This window comes from Canis lupus, chromosome 1 (assembly GCF_003254725.2).
Source record: "Canis lupus dingo isolate Sandy chromosome 1, ASM325472v2, whole genome shotgun sequence".
NCBI lineage: Eukaryota > Metazoa > Chordata > Mammalia > Carnivora > Canidae > Canis > Canis lupus.
The window spans coordinates 71,791,024-71,811,406 of NC_064243.1; the positions used below are offsets into that span (position 1 = coordinate 71,791,024).

General features: G+C 41.6%; 1 protein-coding gene across 50 annotated transcripts in view; it reads right to left on the reverse strand.

The window, feature by feature from the left end:
• Positions 1–20,383, reverse strand: part of AOPEP (aminopeptidase O (putative)) — a 332,682-nt gene that overhangs the window by 50,073 nt on the left and 262,226 nt on the right. For 9 of the 50 annotated variants that reach the window (XR_007413867.1, XR_007413859.1, XR_007413864.1 and 6 more), the window contains one exon: positions 20,015–20,162. The exons of the other annotated variants lie outside the window; for them this stretch is intronic. The gene's annotated coding sequence lies outside the window, so the exon portion shown is untranslated. The remainder of the gene's footprint in view (positions 1–20,014; positions 20,163–20,383) is intronic. 50 annotated transcript variants of the gene reach the window in all.

Here is a 20,383-nt window from a genome sequence, read left to right on the forward strand (position 1 = left end):
AGTTTGGGAAGCCCATGTTTTAATTCTCCTACCCTCTGGACACTGGGCTGGAAAGAAGATTCAAGATGCACAGGAAAGCTTCTGCAATTCTTTGGTTCCTTGTGGGATGAAGCCAATATACCCCTTCACAAGCGTGCAGCTCTGACCTCCTGCTCCACCAGCTGGCTACTGTCAGGGCCTGGGCAAAGAGCTAAAGTCCTGGCCTTTGATGGAGGATGAGGTCTCAGGCAGGTATCAGCTGTAAAAAATTTCTGAGGGACTTACTTTCTTCTCACATTAAAATGATGACCCATATGACATCATGTTCTGGCTCCCTGGTTGGCATGCCCAACCAGAATGTCCTGCTACTGGATGTTTGTGACAAAAGAGAGCCTACCTAAGATTCATGACATCCCTTTTAAACTAAAAAGAACAGATGCACGAAGAGCAGAAGTAGACAGATGCACTGACTCCATTTCATTTAAGTCAGTACTGGTAAATGCAGAGAAATCTATCAATTGCCAAAAGAGTTAATGCTATTCACCCGCACAAATTGTGTACGACATTTGCTTTGTGTGGTAAGGTTACCAGGCCCATGGTGTATGCCTGCACACCCCAGGGATAAACTGAGCACTGCAAATGCCAGACTTTCCACTAGCTTGGGACAAAGCCTCTGGAGGAGTTTTCACCAACGTAGACAGCAAGATAGCCAGAGCAGCCAGCATGGCTGCACAAAAAAAACAAAAATACCAAAGAAGGGGCAAGGCATCAGTTATGACCCCTTTCAGGACTCAATTATACTGCTCTGAAGTTAAGGTTTTTGCATTTTAATAGAAGCCAGAAAAGACAGGCAAGGCTGTGTAACTGCTATTTCTTAGAAACAAGTTGGGAGTATCAATTTCAGCATTAACTCTTGAAGTAGAATAGAAATAGCCCCATAGTTAGTTGGTGAAGAGGTTCATCTTCCATAATTCCCATATTGTGACTGCAAGCTCAACCCATAAGTCATGAGGTAAACTGGTAGCAAACCCTCAGATCCTGAAATGGATGTCCGTTTGATTCACACTGAGAGAGGAAGAAGAAACACAGCATGGCTGCTGCCACTTTTTACACCAATGGTCACATGTAGAAAGTCAAAGGTAAAAGGAAATCCCCGGGCCCTTGGCACTCACTTCTGCCATCCATTTGTGAGATCATGACATTAGATCACAGTCGGCATTTATAAAAGTTTACTCTGGTACGTGCAAGATCGTTTCCACGTGAGTTTAGTCAAGGTACACAAGTCCCTGGGAAAGCCAGGATTCCAGTACTCTCTGTCAATCAAGTACCTTTTTATGAGAGGTATAAAACAGATCTTTCCAAAAAAGGCAGAATTTCAAAATCAGTGAATTCAGTTAATCAGAAAAAAATAAAAAGTAGCCTGAATGAACCGTCTTTGAAGTCACAAATACAAAACACACTCCCTTCTTTTTCAATAAATTTTTTTTCACTAAGAGACTTAATGGACAAACATGAGAATAGTAAGAGTCAGCAGCTCTCCAGATGACTGGATTACAGGCAGGCTTCAATTCTTTTTTTTTTTTTTTTTTAATTTTTATTTATTTATGATAGTCACAGAGAGAGGGAGAGAGGCAGAGACACAGGCAGAGGGAGAAGCAGGCTCCATGCACCGGGAGCCCGACGTGGGATTCGATCCCGGGTCTCCAGGATCGCGCCCTGGGCCAAAGGCAGGCGCCAAACCGCTGCGCCACCCAGGGATCCCAGGCTTCAATTCTCTTCTTTACACTTCCCTATATTTCCTAAATTTTCTCCAATAAACAGTATATCACTTGTATTTATTTATTTTAGAGACAGGAAGCATGTACAGAAGCAGAGGGAGGAGCAGAGGGAGAGGGAGAGAATCTCCAGCAGGCTCGGCACCAAGCACAGAGCCTGATGTGGAGCTTGATCCCAGGACCCTGAGATCATGACCTGAGCAGAAGGAAACCAAGAGTGAGTTGTGTCTGACTGAGCCTATCCAGGTGCCCCAACAGTGTATCACTTTTATAACAAGAAAAAAATCTTAATTTTCTTGGCTCAGGTTGGTTTAAAACTAGAAAGGCAGTTAAACATGCTGAACTGAAATAAAAATACAAGAAAGGTGCCACACAGGAAAACAAACTTACTTTATGTAGAAACTGGGAACATACCACCCTGTGCCAGTCGATTCCTCATTCAATCTAGATTTCAACAATTTGAGCAACACAAACCAGCATCCCCAGTGAGCCCCCCAATCAGTCCTGTGGGGGGCACATCGTAGCCCAGGCCATCCTGTGGGGTCACTCATATTTGACCAAGAAACTCTCAGAGACCTATGCAAGGCTAAGCAGAAATTCATGTAGTTCCATTAACAGTGGACTTGGTTACTACACATAAAATTGAATTAAAATTAATTCTAACTCCTTCAACTTCCATGAAAAGGCTGAATTAACCTTTTTCCTCCTGGTGGCCCTGGAGAAGATGCTTATAGCACTGAAATGTCCAAAATATCACTAACAAATGAAGGAGAATAATTACTTTAGAAAATCCGCAAACCTGAATCGTGCTAAAATCGTGAGGAGTTGGTAAAACGGCACATCTCTCAAACCCAGGGACGAAGAGTGACTGGCCTGGGGGCAGGACAGGATGGCAGGTGTCTGAGTGTCCAGGAGGGGGAATGGCCCACACATGGAGGGCACTTACATGAGAAAGCTCCTAGTCACCGCCTTGCTGAGAAAGCACAGGCTCCAAGGGGCTGCTCCAGTGTGTATCAGGGGCACAGCTCCTCATCAGGAACACACGCAGACAAAAGGGCAAAGGCCAGGAAAACAGAGACTGCTAAGATGACTGAATGTGTGCATCTACGCAACACCCGCAAGGAATTCAGTAATATCATGAGGCCCAACAGCTCAGTTCTTCACCCCCCATCCTACCCTGTGCCTCCCTACCACATCGCTTCTCAGAAATACGGGACTAGCCTCATGATGCCCGCCATGCCCCACTGAGGGGGTACACAGTGATGGGGAGGGTTCTGTGTTGATGAGGGCAACAAGCAGTCCTAGGAAGTACTACAGAGCTCACAGCCCTTTGCAATTTACAGCAAAGGAGCACAGCTCAGTGACATGCAGCATCCCGCCCTCCACAGGTATCTGCAAGCTTTGCTCCCCCTGCACCCTCTGAGAGCTTCTACTACCTCCCATTAGCTCTGCCACTCCCTTCCACATATACCTGTAATACAGACCCAAAGCCTGTTGTAACGTAGAACCAATGGCTCTCACGGTACCAGAAATAATGCCTCATTTTTAAAACTATCTTGAAAAGAAATTCTTAGATATCCCAACACACATAATACACATAATGGGAGGGAGACCTTAATAGAATGCCCCATCTGTAACATAAAGGAGAATTAAAAGGAAAGTGGGTCCGGATGCATTAATGTGGATTTCGGTATTTACAAGCCTGCTAACCCTAGAAGACATAAGGAAGCAATAAGAGGCCTGAAGAATCCCCATAAACACACAGCTATTAATGCAAACTGAATCAAGCATGCTGTGTAGTTACTCAGACACAAAAGCACTCCCACTGAGGACAAAGTTTTCTGAAATGGCAAGCATTTGGGGGAAAATTCAACAAAATACAATCCTCTCAGATTTACCTGACAGTCACATTCTCAGAAAATTCAGTAAATATTAAAACCATGCATATGAAAGAGTCAGGTCTAAGCTCCAATATTGGGATTTTCACCTAACTCTCTGGCAGGCCCCTAAAGAAGTGCAGGAAGCAGCACATTCCCCACCACGCTGGAAAGTGCTATGCACCCCAGGCAAACTATTCCTGTACTTAGCCGCTACAGGCCCAGAGCACCCCCCCCCAACTGCTGTGATACCCACTTCATCCCCTGGGACTGGTTCTGCCCATGAGAACTGTTTCTTTATACCAAACTACTCCCCCACATGTCAAAGTGCCAAAACAGAAATGGAAGCCAGGCTCCTCAGCTATCAGAACATATGAGAACATCTCTGTCACTTGGGACTAGGGTACCCCTCATCCTTTCCTCTTGGGAGGTCAGGGTCTCCTACCCCGAAAACACATTGTCTTTACGCAGTCACTGCTAAAACCAACTCTGGACAAGCACAAATTGTTCAAAAGACCAGCAGGCCTGTGGTACGTATCCTGGGGCACCTAAGGAGCAGCCACAGAGCCCACCTAGGAGGCTCGGTCATAACTAACCAAGACTTGGTTGGAAAAATGTTTATTTGATAAGCTCACCACCAGAATAAAACATACCTGCAAATCCTAGAATAAACAAAAATAATAAGCAACTTTTATCATTTGGTCTTGAGAGTACACAGTAATCCCTTCCATGTCAAATGATGTGATAAATTCTTCCTGTACAACTTATGTGAGGCCTTGGGAAATAGCCTTTATTAAAATGGTTCATACAAATACTCCTACTTGCATTTTTAATAAAGAACCCTTAAAAGCTGGGGTGCCTGGGTGGCTCAGTCAGTTAAGCATCTGTCTTTGGCTTGGATCATGATCCCAGAGTCCTGGGATGCAGCCCCACAGGGGGCTCCCTGGCTCAGTAGGGAGCCTGCTTCTCCCTCTCCTTGCTCTCTCTCTCAAATGAATAAACAAAAGATCTTTAAAAAGAACCTCTAAAAGCTACCTAATTCTATAAACTAGAAAACTTATCATTTGATTATTTAAAGCACCATAAAATACGGCTCAACAGACCCATGTGTCTACTGTATATTAAGACAATGTATATAATTAAAAACATAAACATGCAACCTTTGGTGTGAACAAAAGAGAAGCTAACAAAGAAAAGTACACAAAATGAAATCCCTTCTCACAGTAAACTAATTTAATGTTGAGACAATTAACATCTCTCTTGCTCTCTCTTTCACACACACACATACACACACACACACACCCCTCCATACTTCTATCAATCTACAAAAAAACCCCACATAATTAAATGGAACACTGTCAAACTACTGCACCACTAACTGGTGGTAGAGCCCAGAGATTAGAGAAGACAGAGTACCAAGGACTACAATTTCAGTTAACAAGTGTTAACAAGGCTTGAAAAAATGCAAAAAACCCTAAATACTATAATTTCTACCTTTCTTTTGTGCATAAGAGTATCAAATCAAGAGCTAAAGCTTAAGGTTATTCCTTAAACGTAGCAGATGGTAAGAGCATTGGAGAAACTAGAAACTTCATACATCACTGGGGAATGTAATAGGGTATAGTTTTTTTTGGAAAACAATCTGGTTGTTTAATAAGTTACACATAAATTTACTGTTAAAGACACTTAGGTGCCTACACAAAAAAACTGAAAACACATATCCACCCAAAATTTTGTGTGAGTCTTTATAGGAGCAGTATCTACCATAGCCTCAAATTGGAAACAACCCCAATGTCTATCAACTGGTGAACAGACAGACAGACAAAATGTCTATCCATGCAATGGAATACTACTCAGGAGTCAAAAGGAACAAACAAACAAACAAGCATGTACTGATATGATCTACAACATGGATGAATCCCAAGATCATTATGCTAAGTGAAAGGAGTCAAATGTACAAGGCCACCCCACCTACTGTAGGATTCCACTGATATGAGAAGTCCAGGAAGGCCATTCTATAGAGAGAAAAAGTAGGTTACTGGTTTCCCAAAACCAGGGGATAGGGGGGAGCAGGGAGTCACTGCTAACGGGTGCCAAGGGTCTGTTAGGGATGATGGAAACGTTCTAAAACTGGATTCTGGTGATGACTGCACAACTTGGCTAATTTATTAGAATTTTACATTATACACACGACACCTAACACAAGCCATTAAAAACATACATATACACACATTCATAGAGCCTCCAGCTGAAGCCCTGGGCAGCTACGCAATGTTCAATCTGTTTTAGTTGTCCCTCTTTCTTGACTCCAAACTGGAAAAAATGACATCAGGCCATTAACATTATGAGAATGCAGAATTTTGCTATTCAATTTCCTCTTAAAGATAATAAAAGAGTATGAGGTGGGGGGAGGGAGGCGTGCAGGGGGAGCAAATAAATCTGCTCTTTCCTCATTATGGAGTTCAAACCGGGTCATGGCCCTATTAGCTGGTGACCACGAGTAGCTTACTTATTACTGCATGCTGCCGGCAGGGGCAGTGCTGGGGCCTGCTAACACAGAGTCCACTGCCCTATGAACATAGGACCTTTGTAATGGGCAAGCCTAGGCCAGGCACTAGGCTAAGCATGCTAAAGGACACTGAACAATTAAGAAATGGGAAACTAGGGAAATGCTTATATTCAGTTAATGCGCTGAAAATCTAATACAAGCCACTTACTTACCTCCCAAACCTCAAAGTTCAGTTTTATTTGTTAAACTCGGTATCAACTTAATAATTTTACATAATGAAAAACCCTCAGTCTGGTAAACAGGCACACCGTGTATGATGCCCTAAGACGACCTATCTTGCCTTTCTCTTCCAGCTCCTACTAAGTCAACTTCTGCCAAGCACCTACTAAATAAAAACTTTCCACTTTACTCAGTTGGGCAGGGCCTTACAGCCAGTGTGCTAGCTTTGCCTTGCAGACTCACGACAGAGCCCTTCTCAGAGGGACAACGGACTGGATGGTATCTGGCACTGCTCCTGTGCATGAAGAACAGACTCTGGGGCCATGACTCAGTGCTGTGGAACTGCTCACTGATGAAAGGGGCAGGGTGACAAGCACATAGAACGACCCTTGAGGACACGGGTCATGGAAGAAATAAGAGCAAGGACAGGTTAGTCAGTATCTGGAATTTCCTGACCATCCACAGCCAAGACTGTCCCTGCCACCTACTCACAGAGGTCTCGCCGGAAGCTGCGGCACATGGGCCATGTCTAGAAGGTAAGCATCTTAGGACCACCTTAAACGTCCAAGCACAAAAGTTTCTGAATAGGGAAAAAAAAAATAATAGTAAGTACATAAGGGTAAGAAGGCCAATCTGATAGAAATGGTATGCAATTATTTTCTATTAAAGCTGGCAGGATAAAACTCCATCTTATGAAAAATGAAATGCTGTGGAAAACAGTAGAATGGACAGGAAAACGGAAATGCTATATTTATCCTCCTCTCTCCCGGTACTCTTGAGTATTTCCTCAATTTTCAGAAGCAATAGTACTGTTCTCCCTACCAGCACCGTCCCTGCGCTCAGAGACACACACTGACAGACAAACTGGCCAACACACTCTGCTAGCACGGCAGCCCCCCCCGCCTTGCCCTGGGAGTAGAAACACACCAGGTCTGGGGCAGGCAGCACTCACACAGGGCCACGCGAATGCACATCTGCACACTGCTGCAGCCGTATCCGCTGAGGGGTGCTCCGTGGGCCTACGAAATCCTTCCAGGTACATCTCACCACTCACAGAAAGGTACAGCACTGCCCAGGAGAATGGGGAAAATGTTCCAGTGGCCTCCTCCTCAGGGGGCCCCACAACGCCATACTGCAAGCAAGCCTGCAGCTGAACCACTGCTCTCTGTCAACAGAGGTAAGAACATTCCAAGAATGCCAAAGATGAATGAAAAGGACCAGCAGTGTTTTCTCATGATTCATTCCCCTCGTTCCAAACCTACTTTCTCTCTCATTCTTTTATCTCTATTTATTTATTTATTTTTATAAATTTATTTTTTATTGGTGTTCAATTTGCCAAAATATAGAATAACACCCAGTGCTCATCCCATTTAAAATAAACCTCACAGAGGAAAAGTAGGGATCAGGTGAGTAAAAGTGGCAACCTGTATAATCTGATAGAGCTAGCTGGCTAACAGAACGTTTGACATGAAAATTATCCTACATAAAAAAATAATTTCTTTCCCATAAAAAATTCAAGCCTGTTCATAATTTAGAGGGCATGTGGAGTTTCAATCCTTAGCAATTAGGAAGCAACATCAGTCCACTGGGTTTTGTCCAATGACCCTTTTAACTACTTGAAAATGATGTCTGATTATCAAATAATGTGATGGCTTATCTATAAAAACTTCTTTCTAAAAAATATTGATTCTTGATTTACATAAACAAGGACATTCTGAGAAGCCTTTTTAAATCATGCATAATACATCACTCATAGTTGAGACAAACACTCGGCCCATTTCTTCAGTGTCTAAGTGGGTTTCTATTAGTAAGTCTGCGCCTAGGGAAACTCACTATTCAGAGCCAGCTCTACATAAGAATAATAGTTATTGTACACTCAGACCTCTATAGTTGCTGAGGGACGGGGATATCTTAACACTTGTTTTTGAAAACTTCCTGAAAATCTACAGCGCTCAGCTACCAGCAAGCATGGTATTTCTGGATGGCCAGACTTCTTGCCAACTGAGATGACTTTAATTAAGACCTCAACCCAAATCAATAAAACCGCCACTAAGGACTTCAACTAAAACTTTCTTGGAAGAGCCTAGCGGAAACTTCCAACAGAACCCAAGGCAGTAACTGCCTGGGGCAGAGCAGCTCCACAGAGCAGATTCCTGCGTCAGCTTAGGAGAGAGGTGCACCTCTAGGTATTGCTGAGACCTGCCAAAGAAGTAACGGCTGCCTCCCTGGTCTTCACGCTGGGGGACACTCCAGCTGGCCCACAGACACCAGGCTGATGTTCCAAACATGGCCATTCTTCTGTGGCTACATTTCTTGACCTACCCTATTGCTTCTCAGGCCTCCTTCTGTTCTAATACACCACAGATGGTAAATGACTTTAACCTCTGACAACAGTAATGGAAAAGCCCATCACCAATAACATTAATAACTACTGTCAGTAAGCAATGAGACAGTGGTAGCTCTTCACTAAATGCTTCATAGTAACTATTTTACAGATGAGGAAACTGAGGCTTACACAGGCTAGTCTGTCCAAGGTTAAAAAAAAAAAAAAAAAAAAAAAACTAGTAAAGGACAAAGATGGGATTTCCGTCCACCTGTCTACGATTTCCATGTTGTGAAGGACAACAGCAGTGGGGGAAATGTACTGAACACTTTCAGTTCCATTCTAGGAGCAGAGATGACCCAGAGGCATCAGCTGTGGCCACCTCCACAGGTGGGTGGAGAAAGAAGTTAGTGGAAACCACACGTGTTCTGGGAAAAGGGAAAAAAAGTGTCCATCCACAACAGATTAACATTTTTCTTGCTAAGAAAACTAGAGTCAGAAAACTGCTTGGGAAGTAAATGCTCTGACACATGAATTCTTTCTACTGAGCTATTGTTAAAATAGCTATTTTAATTTTCAATTCTTTTTTTTAAGATTTATTTATTTGAGAGAAAGAAAGAGAGAGAGAACACAAGCAGGAGGGGCAGAGGGGAAGAAAGAATCCCAAGCAGACTCCCTGCTGAAGGTGGAACCCAAACTCTGAGCTCGGTCTCGCAACCCTGAGATCATAACCTAAGCCATGAAACTGAGAGTCAGAGGCTTAACCGACTGAGCCACCCAGGAGCCCCAATTTTCAATTATTCTTTTTTTTTTTTTTCAATTATTCTTGATATTAAGATTTACTATAAAGAATGGTCTTTAAAAAATTAGGAAGTGTTTCCAGATAATGCTAGTAACAGTTTTTCAGGAAAAAAAGGACATGAAAAAGTCCCACCAAGAATAGCATAGAGATAACTTCTTTATTCTTAACACTCATGTAAATGACATGCCTCGCCCTCTTGGAAAATCATTTTGAAGACAAGTAATTAGAATACCCAAGTTCACATAGGTCTATCACACATTCCCCCCCTCCTCTCTGTAATAGTGCATGATCACAAAATAGGTTTGACACAAAAAATTAAAAACTGAGAAATTATGAATATGTGTTCAAAATCTACAGCACTTAGGGTTATTTTACTCTCCTCTCCTCCTACTGCCTTAAGAATCTGAACACAAGAGGAATCCTGCAGCAACAAGTCCGATTTCCTCTCTATTATCCCAAACCCCATAGGATTACTGCAGTTTTCAAAAAAGTGACTATGAAGTTCAGCAAAACCAAACAAAAAACATATCTTTCACCTCCTGTTCCAGGCCTGGTTTGCTCCACCTTCACTTTTTCCATTGAACCTCTCCCTAGGATGGCTCATGATGACAATGACTTTGCATTATGCACAGGGCAGTTCTCTGGGAGCATGAGTCAGAGTCAGACACAAACAGCGCCAGTTCTGGAAACTGCGCCTGCAGCTTCCCTCTAAGATGGAGACAGTGGTCACAACAGCAGGTCTCAACCCTCACCTCCCCTGCTTGCAGGTCAAAGGCCAATGGAACAGGTAAATGTGTGCGTGTGCACCTGCATGCACACCATCCAAGTTATGTGTGCGTGCTGGTACAACAGTAATCCTTTGTCGGGAGACAGTTCAGCATCATTTAGATTTGTTATGATAATCCGGTCCTCCAAGATTGGGTAATGCTACTGCTGACCAAGTCAGTGGCTCAATCTCTAGTGAAGACTCAAAGTATGTGAGACGAGCACCACAGGACTGTCACCCTGTGCCTTCTCTCCAGCCTCTTTCATTTTGCTGAGGGGGGGGGGGGGGGCGGCGCACCTTCTGCAAGTCTGAAGCAGCTCTGTGCCCATGTTCCATTTCCTTTTTTTTTTTTTTTTAAAGACTTTATTTATTCATTCATGAGAGACAGAGAAAGAGAGAGGCAGAGATACAGGTAGAGTGAGAAGCAGGCTCCATGCAGGGAGCCCCATGTGGGACTCAATCCAGGGTCTCCAGGATCACACCTCGGGCCGAAGGTGCGCTAAACTGCTGAGCCACCCAGGCTGCCTCCATGTTCCATTTCCACCTGCACATTTTGGGCACTATCATTCTTTATCTGCCAGTTGAAAAAAATACAAGCAGTTTTTTTCCCCCTAAACCAGAATATTCCTACTCACTTTGCCCTGCCAGCAGTACAGCGAGTTCTGGGAACTAAACCTTTCATAATCCAAGTTCAGCATTCGTTTTATCAATACTGCTTTTGGTGATGGAGGTGGTTTGATTTGGCCTGTAAACTATGGGCTAAGTGAGAGAGACTGAAGAAAAATGTTTGCAGTACATCAAGGTAGGAATATGTGTGAACATGGAAAGCAGCTTTGCATTTTAGAATAAATCACATCAACATAAAAGATATCTGCACAGACTAAAGAAAAGGCATTCGTGGGTGTACCCTCCCTGCACTCCAGAATAAAATGACTAGTTATTTATCCAGTCACATTACGTCTAGATTGAAAGACTATCACCACATTTCATGTTGCCGTTGCTTAGACTGTGATAAGAATCACAAAATTCATATAATCTGTGCCTTGTAAAATTGACTGCTTTAACATGAAAAGCAAACTTTCTCCACACTCGGAAATGACTGAGCCCTCAACATCTGACACATTTGTGCCTACCCAAGCCTCCGTACGCTAGGAAAAGGCCCTCATCTGCACATGTTTCTAGAGGTGACAAGGGATGGCATGTAGGGACATCCCAAGTCTACCAGATCTTCTTTCTGGGCCTCCCTCAGGTTTCCATGGCCTACAACATAACAAAGCCCCGGTGATCCATTTCTCCTCCCTGGAACCCAAGGCTGCTCTGACCCTACCTCCTGCTCTGGGGAACTGCTCAGCTGAAAAGAGCAAAACAAAGGGACAGCTTTGGGCTCTGATCCCAGCCTGGGACCCGGAGCTTCTTGGGGCCTCCATGTTCTCACGTTTTAAGACTAAGGCTGGCCTTCAAGAAGCTGGAAGGTCTTCCCTGAGTCTAACAGCTCAGTCCTGTCCAGCCTCCCAATAAAGTCCTAAGGTGAAACTGGAGTTACTCAACTTACCATGCGACATTCCCCCCAACCCAACCCCGTTTCTTCTCCTGTGGTCTGGCACATTCAAGTGTTTAGGATCTCAAGTGGCTTTCTCAATGTTACAGTCACCAGCACACTCCTCCAGGTGCTTGACTTATAACCTGAAGTTATTTTAGGCAGCTCCTTGGTGGTGGTGATAATTATAGTTCTCTAAAGTTCTCAACCTTTAGTTCCTCCCCACATTCTGTGTGGCAGCATAAGACCAAGATGAGATTTTCACAGATCTAAAAGCCATGTTCCCTTCTTTATTTATTAGAGGGAGGGAGAGAGAGACCACAAGTGCGGAGGACACCGGGGGAGAATCCCAAGCAAACTTCACACCCCGCGTGCAGCCCCATGTGGGGCTTGATCTTAGGATCCTGGGCCGAAATCAAGAGTCAGATACTTAACCAACTGAGCCACCCAGGTGTCCCCCATGTTCCCTTTAACATTTAGAAGCTCAACATGACCAAGAGTCATTTCAGAGAAAATCATTTCACAAACTACCTATACTAGAACTCACTTTTTGTCATGAAATAAATGAAACACTGCAACCCAATGTAGCAAAAGGTAACAGAGGTAATGGAACCTTCCATGCCCTGTAAAGTGACCACAGAGGGCAAGATGTGCCCCATGTTAAGTGCCTTTCATTAGCTGGGCATTTGAATAAGCTCCACTAGCCTTAAAAGAACTTTGTATCAAAATAGTTTGGCTTAAAGATACAAAAGCAAGGAGGACATATTGAGAGAAAGAAAGAATTATAGTTGATCTAAAACAGAGCTTTGCTAGACTACAGATTTTACAGCCAAAAGAGCACTTTGAGAGCTTCCAGTCTGGACAAACTGGAGAAAGAGGCTGATGAAATGCTACAGTAGCTCTGAGAAATAGCGTGAGTCTTCTAGAATAAAGCCAGGAGACTGGGACAAAACATACAAACTTGTAAAAATACTATTGCTACATTTGCTGCAGACCAAAGAACAGTAAGAAACCCTGGCTGATCTTTTTTTTTTTTTTTTAATTAGTAAATAACTTTAAGAATGTTTTCCTGTCTCGCTATCAGAGAAGAAAAACCCAAATGACTGGTGTTACTATCCACACCATAAGGTAATCAGACTTTCACAGGCATTTGAAGAGGTGCTGTAAGATGCATTAAATATTTAGTACCTGCCAGCTGTTTTAGATAAGTCACTTAACCTAACTCCCACAAAGCTCTGGTGAGGCCAAGAATCTACCCCTGTGGACAGGATGACAAGCGGTAGCAGTCACCAGGGGCCACCTGAGGAGCCAGGCCTGAGGCACCCAAGGCCTGTGTCCTACAGCGAAGGAGCACCTCTCCAAGAAATCAGCACATCTCTGCAGAAAACAACTGCATTTCATCAGACCAAATTCCAGAAAGGATAAGAATGGATCATTCAACAAAGATCAAAAGAAAGCCACACCCAACAAGGCTATGAAGACAAAGAGGACCCTGAGTCACAGGCAGCCAGGAGTTGGAACAGAAACAGGCTGCTCTGTCTCCAACTGATGCATGAGGACTCAAAGCTCAGTGACTCATTTGGGGATCTTGGGCAAGACATTTAGATTTTCCGGTTCCTGTTCTACTGCCTTCTGATCCATAAAAGGGAGGACAAAAGAACATTAGGGTATGCAGATACCTTCAGGTCGTCACGAGAAAAAAAAGCATTAAGTACAGAAGGCATGGTTCAACTCTCATGAAAATGGCTAAAATAAAGAAGTCTGACAATTGCAAGTGATGATGAGGAGACAGAGAAACTGGGAACCTGAAACCTACTCGCAGAAATGTGACCTGCTACAGGCCACTATAGAAAAGAGTTTGCAGTTCCTTGGAAAGTTAAACACACTCCTACCCTTTGGTCAAGAGATGCCAGGTCTGGGTATCTACCCAAGAGAAGTATGTCTACATGAAGGCAGTTAAACACTATTCATAGGAAGCCAAAACTGCAAAAACTCTACATGTCTGTCAACTAGTAAACAGATCAACAAAACACAGTACATCCACACAACAGGATAAATTGTCATAAAAAGGACCCAACACCGATACATGCAATACTGCCCAACCTCAAAACAGGATGATAAATGAAAAAAGCTAAGTCCAAAAGACTAAAGTGTGTAGATTCTATTTATAGGAAATTTCCAGAAAAGGCATAACTCTAAAGACAGCATATTAGTAGTTGCCTGGGGCTGGGAGTGGGGATGGGGACTGACCACAAATGGACATAAGGGAACTTTCTAGTGATGGAAATGTTCTAAAACTGGACTGTGGTGATGGCTGCACACTGTACGTCTTAAAACTCAACAAACTGGATATGGGCCACTTTTGTGGCATATAAAAGATATAGGACATAAAACTCAATAAACCTGCTAAAAGAGAATCAGAACCACTATCTTCTGTTGTCTGTGGAAGCACTCAGCAACCTTTACCATTACTGTGAGGAATAAACGTTAAAGCTGTGCCTTCAACACTAAAAACTAAAGCCTGTGTGGCTGATAGTTAAGGAGAAAAAAATCAGAAACCAAATTGTGCACAAACACAATCCAGAGCTGTGACTGGTTTCTCTTCTAGATTCTTTCTGCTGTTCCTCATTGACTTCTCCTGTTCCTCATGGAGATCATGAATTTTTCTGGGACACCAAATGAAAAATACCACAGAAAACTAACTCTATGGTTTTCAGTTATAAATGGGCCACAAAAAATAACTGTTGCTTCTTCTATGAAAAGATCTTTTCCCACTTTACGTAGTTTCCTTGATATTAACTACTACAGTTTGTTTTCCTGCTTCATACATATGAAATCTGAACCTTCACATGCCTATGATTTAGAATTTAACATTCTGAGGGGAGCCTGGGTGGCTCAGGTAGTTAAGCATCTGCCTAACCCTGCCCAGGGTCCCGGGACCTAGCCCCGCATCAGGCTCCCTGCTCAGTGGGGAGCCTGCTTCCCCCTCTCCCTTTGCACCCAGCCTTGTATGTGCACACATGTGCTCTCTCTCAATAAATAAATTCTTGGGCAGCCCCAGTGGCTCAGCGGTTTAGCACCGCCTTCAGCCCAGGGTGTGATCCTGGAGACCCGGGATCTAGTCTCATGTCAGGCTCCCTGTGTGGGTGGAACCTGCTTCTCCCTCTGCCTGTATCTCTGTCTCTCTTTCTCTCTCCCTCTGTGTCTGTCATGAATAAATAAGTAAAATCTTATAAATAAATAAACTTTTTTTAAAAACAGAATTTAACACTCGGAAAAATGTTTCTTGATTTATAGGGATGTAGCACGTTAAAAGTATTTGGATATGCACTTAATGCCATTTTGTGGCCCATCTGACGAGTTTATTTGTACTCATCAGACAGATAAAAGGGGCATATAATTTTTAATATTTTTTTTAAAAGCAGGTCATGCTAAATCTGTGGTGAACACAGTGGGATGCTTTTTAAATGACAGAATATAACACTCAAAAATCACAGGAGGAAACTAAAGAGCTCTAGAACTTGCAGTCACCAAATCTAATTCTGAAACATTCTCATTTCTCATTTTGCCTTAAAACCAAATGTTTAGGGAAGGGAAAACCCCTAAAACTTAATGCAAGTAAAAGGGAAAAAAAAAAAAAAAAAAAACGGAGTGAGATAGATTAAAAACTCCACGTCCTCAAATCCAGAGGTAGCCTGATCTCTCCTGCAGGACTCTGACTGCATATGAGCCACAGGGAAATACTAACTTCCCAGTTTCAGTATGTTCTCACAATCAGAATTTTGAGAACTCAAATGATGGTATCAATTCTACAAAATAACAAAAGTTGAATATACTGGAATATTTGTATTCTGCTATAAACCTGGAAAAGACTTACAGATCATACAAAAAGCCCACAGTGAGAGGACTCCCTTTCCTCACAGAGATCCAAACTGCTCTACATTCATACCTGTTGTTGTACCACTGACATTTGATTCAATCCTGTTTTCTATTTTATAGTTTTTTACATTCAACTGTAAACTCTTTTGCGCCTGTTTTCCATTCATCTCTGTACTTTATACTTTTATACTTATTCAGGGCTTTGTATGTTGTAAAAATGCAGTGAAGTTAGTAAGTGTTCAAATAAATATAGAATAAGGAATGTGTTATACATGGAATTATATGCAGTACTGTATTTCTAGCTTGGGTTTTCAAATCATCCCGATTCATAAGTGTCAGCAGAATTTCTATGATAGGTTCCAGCCTTACTTGCGAAACATGGATGAATTTATTTTTAAAAATCTCATATTCAAATAAAGACACTAACATTATTTATATGTATGTCAATCAAATCCCTATCTGTGCTTACAAATCAGGTAAAAGCATAAAAATGGATTCAGTTAATTCAGTTACCCAATACCCACCATAACTTCCATGCTGCACATGTAAAGGGTTGCTTTATCCAAACAAGGCCCAGGCATGGAAACTTGAGTCCAGGGTAGCCTCGGGTAAAATGCATCATATACTCCTTAGTTTATGCTACACTGGTTTCGATTTATTTATTACATGCTGCTTTGTAAATGATCTTTGATATGTGTGTGTTTTATCTCTCATGGCCACAAATGACATCTCCTGTTTCTCTGGTATTTTCCAGCAGCTTCTTACACAGGTCTTATGTATAACAAATCCAAGAAAACATGCTGGCTAATAGAACTGACTTGGATTTTCAGCTTTCATTATCTGAAAAACAGAGTTCTATTTTTTTTTTCTGTGTACAGTGCTATTTTACAAACCCTGATCATGTCAGCCCAGTTTTGTGTGGGAAACTAACCAATTTCAGGCAAGAGTGTATGAGGAATAAAACGGAGAAGGAGTTTTCTACATGAGAGACTTTCAAAAAGCACCACTGCTTTGAGGCCAGTAGTTCTCCATGCATGGGCACAGACAGCCTGTTTACCACATGGAATCCGTGAGCATTTATATACTGCTTAGATGCAGACAAAAGACTTCAGAGGGTCTGTTTAGATTTCTCACAAATATAAAGCCAACTCAAATCCAACTACCCATAAAATGAAGTACTCTAAATTCTAAAGTTCCTAACATGGGACTTTGAAGAATAAGAAGAAAGTAAAAAATTTAAAGTGCTTTATATACAGTATCCTAGCTAGTCTTCAAATTCACTCTCTTTAGCAGGAAAAAAGGTTACCACTATTCTCATTTTACAAATGAGGAAAATAAAGCCCAAAAGCCAATTGACAACTGAGAAAACTAACCCATAACGAGACATATTCAAATAACACTTTTGGAATTTAACAAAAAATATCTGGGTGTCCAGGAGAAAAGACCAAGTCACTTTGAGGGACAGAAATGAGACCAGCAGCAAGACAATGGAGTAACATGCTCAAGATACTTAAAACATGAATCAAGAATTTTCTATCTAGTTGAACTGTGTGGAAAGAGCACAAACTTACAAACATTCAAGAACTCAGGAAATGTAGTTGTCCCAAGCTCCATCCTGAGGAATCCACTCTAGAACTAGCTTCAAAAAACCAAAATCTGGGTAGCCTGGGTGGCTCAGCGGTTTACTGCCACTTTCAGCCCAGGGACTGATCCTGGAGACCCAGGATAAAGTCCCACGTCCTCCCTGCATGGAGCCTGCTTCTCCCTCTGCCTGTGTCTCAGCCTCTCTGGCTTTCTCTGTGTCTCTCATGAATAAATAAATAAAAATCTAAAAAACAAAACAAAACAAAAAAAACACCAAAATCTCTGAAGGTCAGTTATATGAGGGCAGCTGATGAGCATTATGGATTTACTTGCAAATTAAAATTCTGTGATTTTATAAAGCAAAGAGTATCAAGTATTTAATTTCTTCATGCTCTGACATCATAAATCTAATGCAACTATCAAAAAAGTGAGGAAGAGGGAAGAATATATAAACAATACAATCATCTTGTTGACCATGTTCAAGATACTTATCTGGAAGCAATAAGACAATATTTCAAGTCACATGACAGAAAGAGAGGAGGGGCAAAAAAGGTTAATATCTAATTTCACTACTGCTCACAGCAGGAAATCAACACACAAGAGAAAAAAAAGTGAAGAGAGACCGAAATCTATTATTATGACAAAGTAACCGTTAGAACAAAAATACAAGCCTTCTAAATACTGAAAATGGACAAAAGAAAAAATATACAATAAAACTATATGAAAGAATCAAGGCCAAACATACTCATTAATTTTATAATTAATGTACACTGGCCTAACTGGCCTATTAAATGAAAGGATTTTCAGATGAAACAAAAGTCAAGTGACAAACTCAAGGAGCACAATTAGGTGGCGGTATTGGGACCAGGTCCGGCCTTCCCGGCTCTGAGACCTCTTTACAGAAGGGATGAAAAAGATGACCCATGACAACCAGGAAAGCTCTACCAAATGTGCTTTCACAAAAACCACTGTCATTAAAGAACAAAATAATTAAATAAAAACTGGGACGTTACAATTTCTTATAAATGTTAACAGCCAGGTGTGACTTCATAAGGTAAGTGCCTTGAGTGGGATTCACTCATCTAATTCATTCAACAAATATTTATCAAGGCTGCATGTGATTGGGTCCCTCTCTAAGTGCTGGAGACATGAGGCTTGAGTGTCATTTTCGCTGGGTGCAGACAGAGATCCAAAATATAAATGAAATACAGGTTAGTTATATTTCAAGGAACATGCTAGTGTCTGCCTCCTAAAAGAGAAGATGAATGGAAACCGTAACAGGTCCTAAACTACACTGACACCGGTAGGTGCTACTAAAATAACGCATCTTATTAGTGCCAGATGATACCAGGCACAAAGCAGCAGTCATTAAAATGCCTCAGATGAGAATAATTGCCAAGTAAAGCATTCTATCACAGGAACGTAACTAATGCTTCCTATAAAAGTAACTAAAAAGTCACGAAATTATTCTCTGCCCGCCTCCCCCTTTTCCAGCCAAACTCATGTTTTATATTAAAATGGCTTTCATCTTTCATGGCATAGAAGAGCTGATGGCTGCTGGCATCGAATCTGCTAAAATCAACAACACTGTAATTATCTGCACACTTTCAAGTGTTTTCAAAATACTTGCTGGTTGGGATTTTCCTCATTTAGAAATGTATGCTTAATGCTGGTGGTCTAGGGTTGTCAATGGCTCAGATTTAAAAACAATTTTAAAAAATCTTGCTCGGAGCATTCTTTTCTGCAGCAATTATTTGATTTGTTTAGACCTCACCTACTTTCACACAGCGTTTGCTCCCTGTCTACGACATCCTCACAGTATACTGCTAGTTTGTGGTACTACTTAAATGGTGCATTTACATGAGCAGATACATGCAAAGCACTTAGAACAGTGCTTGACACATGACAAGTGTCAGCTATTATTACATTAATAGTTCCATTCAGATTCTTTTTAAAATATGTGATTAAGTGCATTAGGGTAAGTAAATGACTATACTTTAATTTTCTCTGTTGTGCTAGTCGAAAATGGAAGGGATTTCAGTACACTTGAAATTCTTAGAACATTTTTTTAAACTGCAGATTCTTAAAAAAATAAATCTACGGAACAGATGAAAATTTAATGGTATAAAATCATACAGATAAGACTTCTTTCCTGAGGCTACCAAAAATACATTTTATCAGCAATTCTTCCTTGGTCCAGCTTTAAAAAAGGGGTGGGGTGGAGTGGGCAGAAAAAGCCAAGATCTTGTGAAACCGATCTAACTTGAGATCTGGGTACAGAGAATTTAATAAATTATGTATTTGCTAGAGACTTACAAGGAAAAGAGGGAGACCCCCAAATAAGACCCAGTTCTAAATATTACAGCAATAAAATAACGAATTGCATATTAATAGCGCTGTAATGACTCTTTTTGTTTGGTTTCTTTGTAATTACTTTTAATAAATTACTCTGCCTCTCCCCATCTCTCAAGTAAGTTGTTATCCAAAGGCACAATCGGTACAACACAGGACACAAAGCCACTCACAGATAGGGAGGGCGACTGGTGCCTCAAGAGCAGTGACTCATTAGAACCCATAAAGCTTTTCTATGGAGATCAAGTATCAATGAAGCTATTGTAAGAGATTACAGCTATATAAATGTAGACTAGTTATGAATTCTCACAGGGCAAGAGCGCTTTCGCTAAGAGGCAAGGGCACCAATGCCTGGGAAACCACTCAATGCCATGTTGCCTCAGTTGCATAAGAGTTGCTGCCCGCAGCCTACCATTTTGCTGAATGTGGGGTAGTTCCTACAAAGTGAAGGGATCCTTGATTCAGTCCTCTCTAGATTCCTCTTGTGCCATTTTGCCAAGCTTTGTATCCTGGTGTCTCCAGAGTCAAGCCTAACACCGTCACCGGCTGCTGTTACAGGTCTAAGTAAGAGCCAGATAATTTTTATTAGTCTTAGTTTTCCAGAAATCATAAACTTAATATAAAACAGACCTTTGTCACAAAAGACAAACAGCAGTAAAGCACTTTGTTAAATAGTTTAAAATTTGTACCTACCTTTAACATGTTGAATATTTCAATATTAGAATTGTAATAAAAGCATTTTCTTAAAACGTATAAAGTTTTAAAAGGAGCAATAAATGTA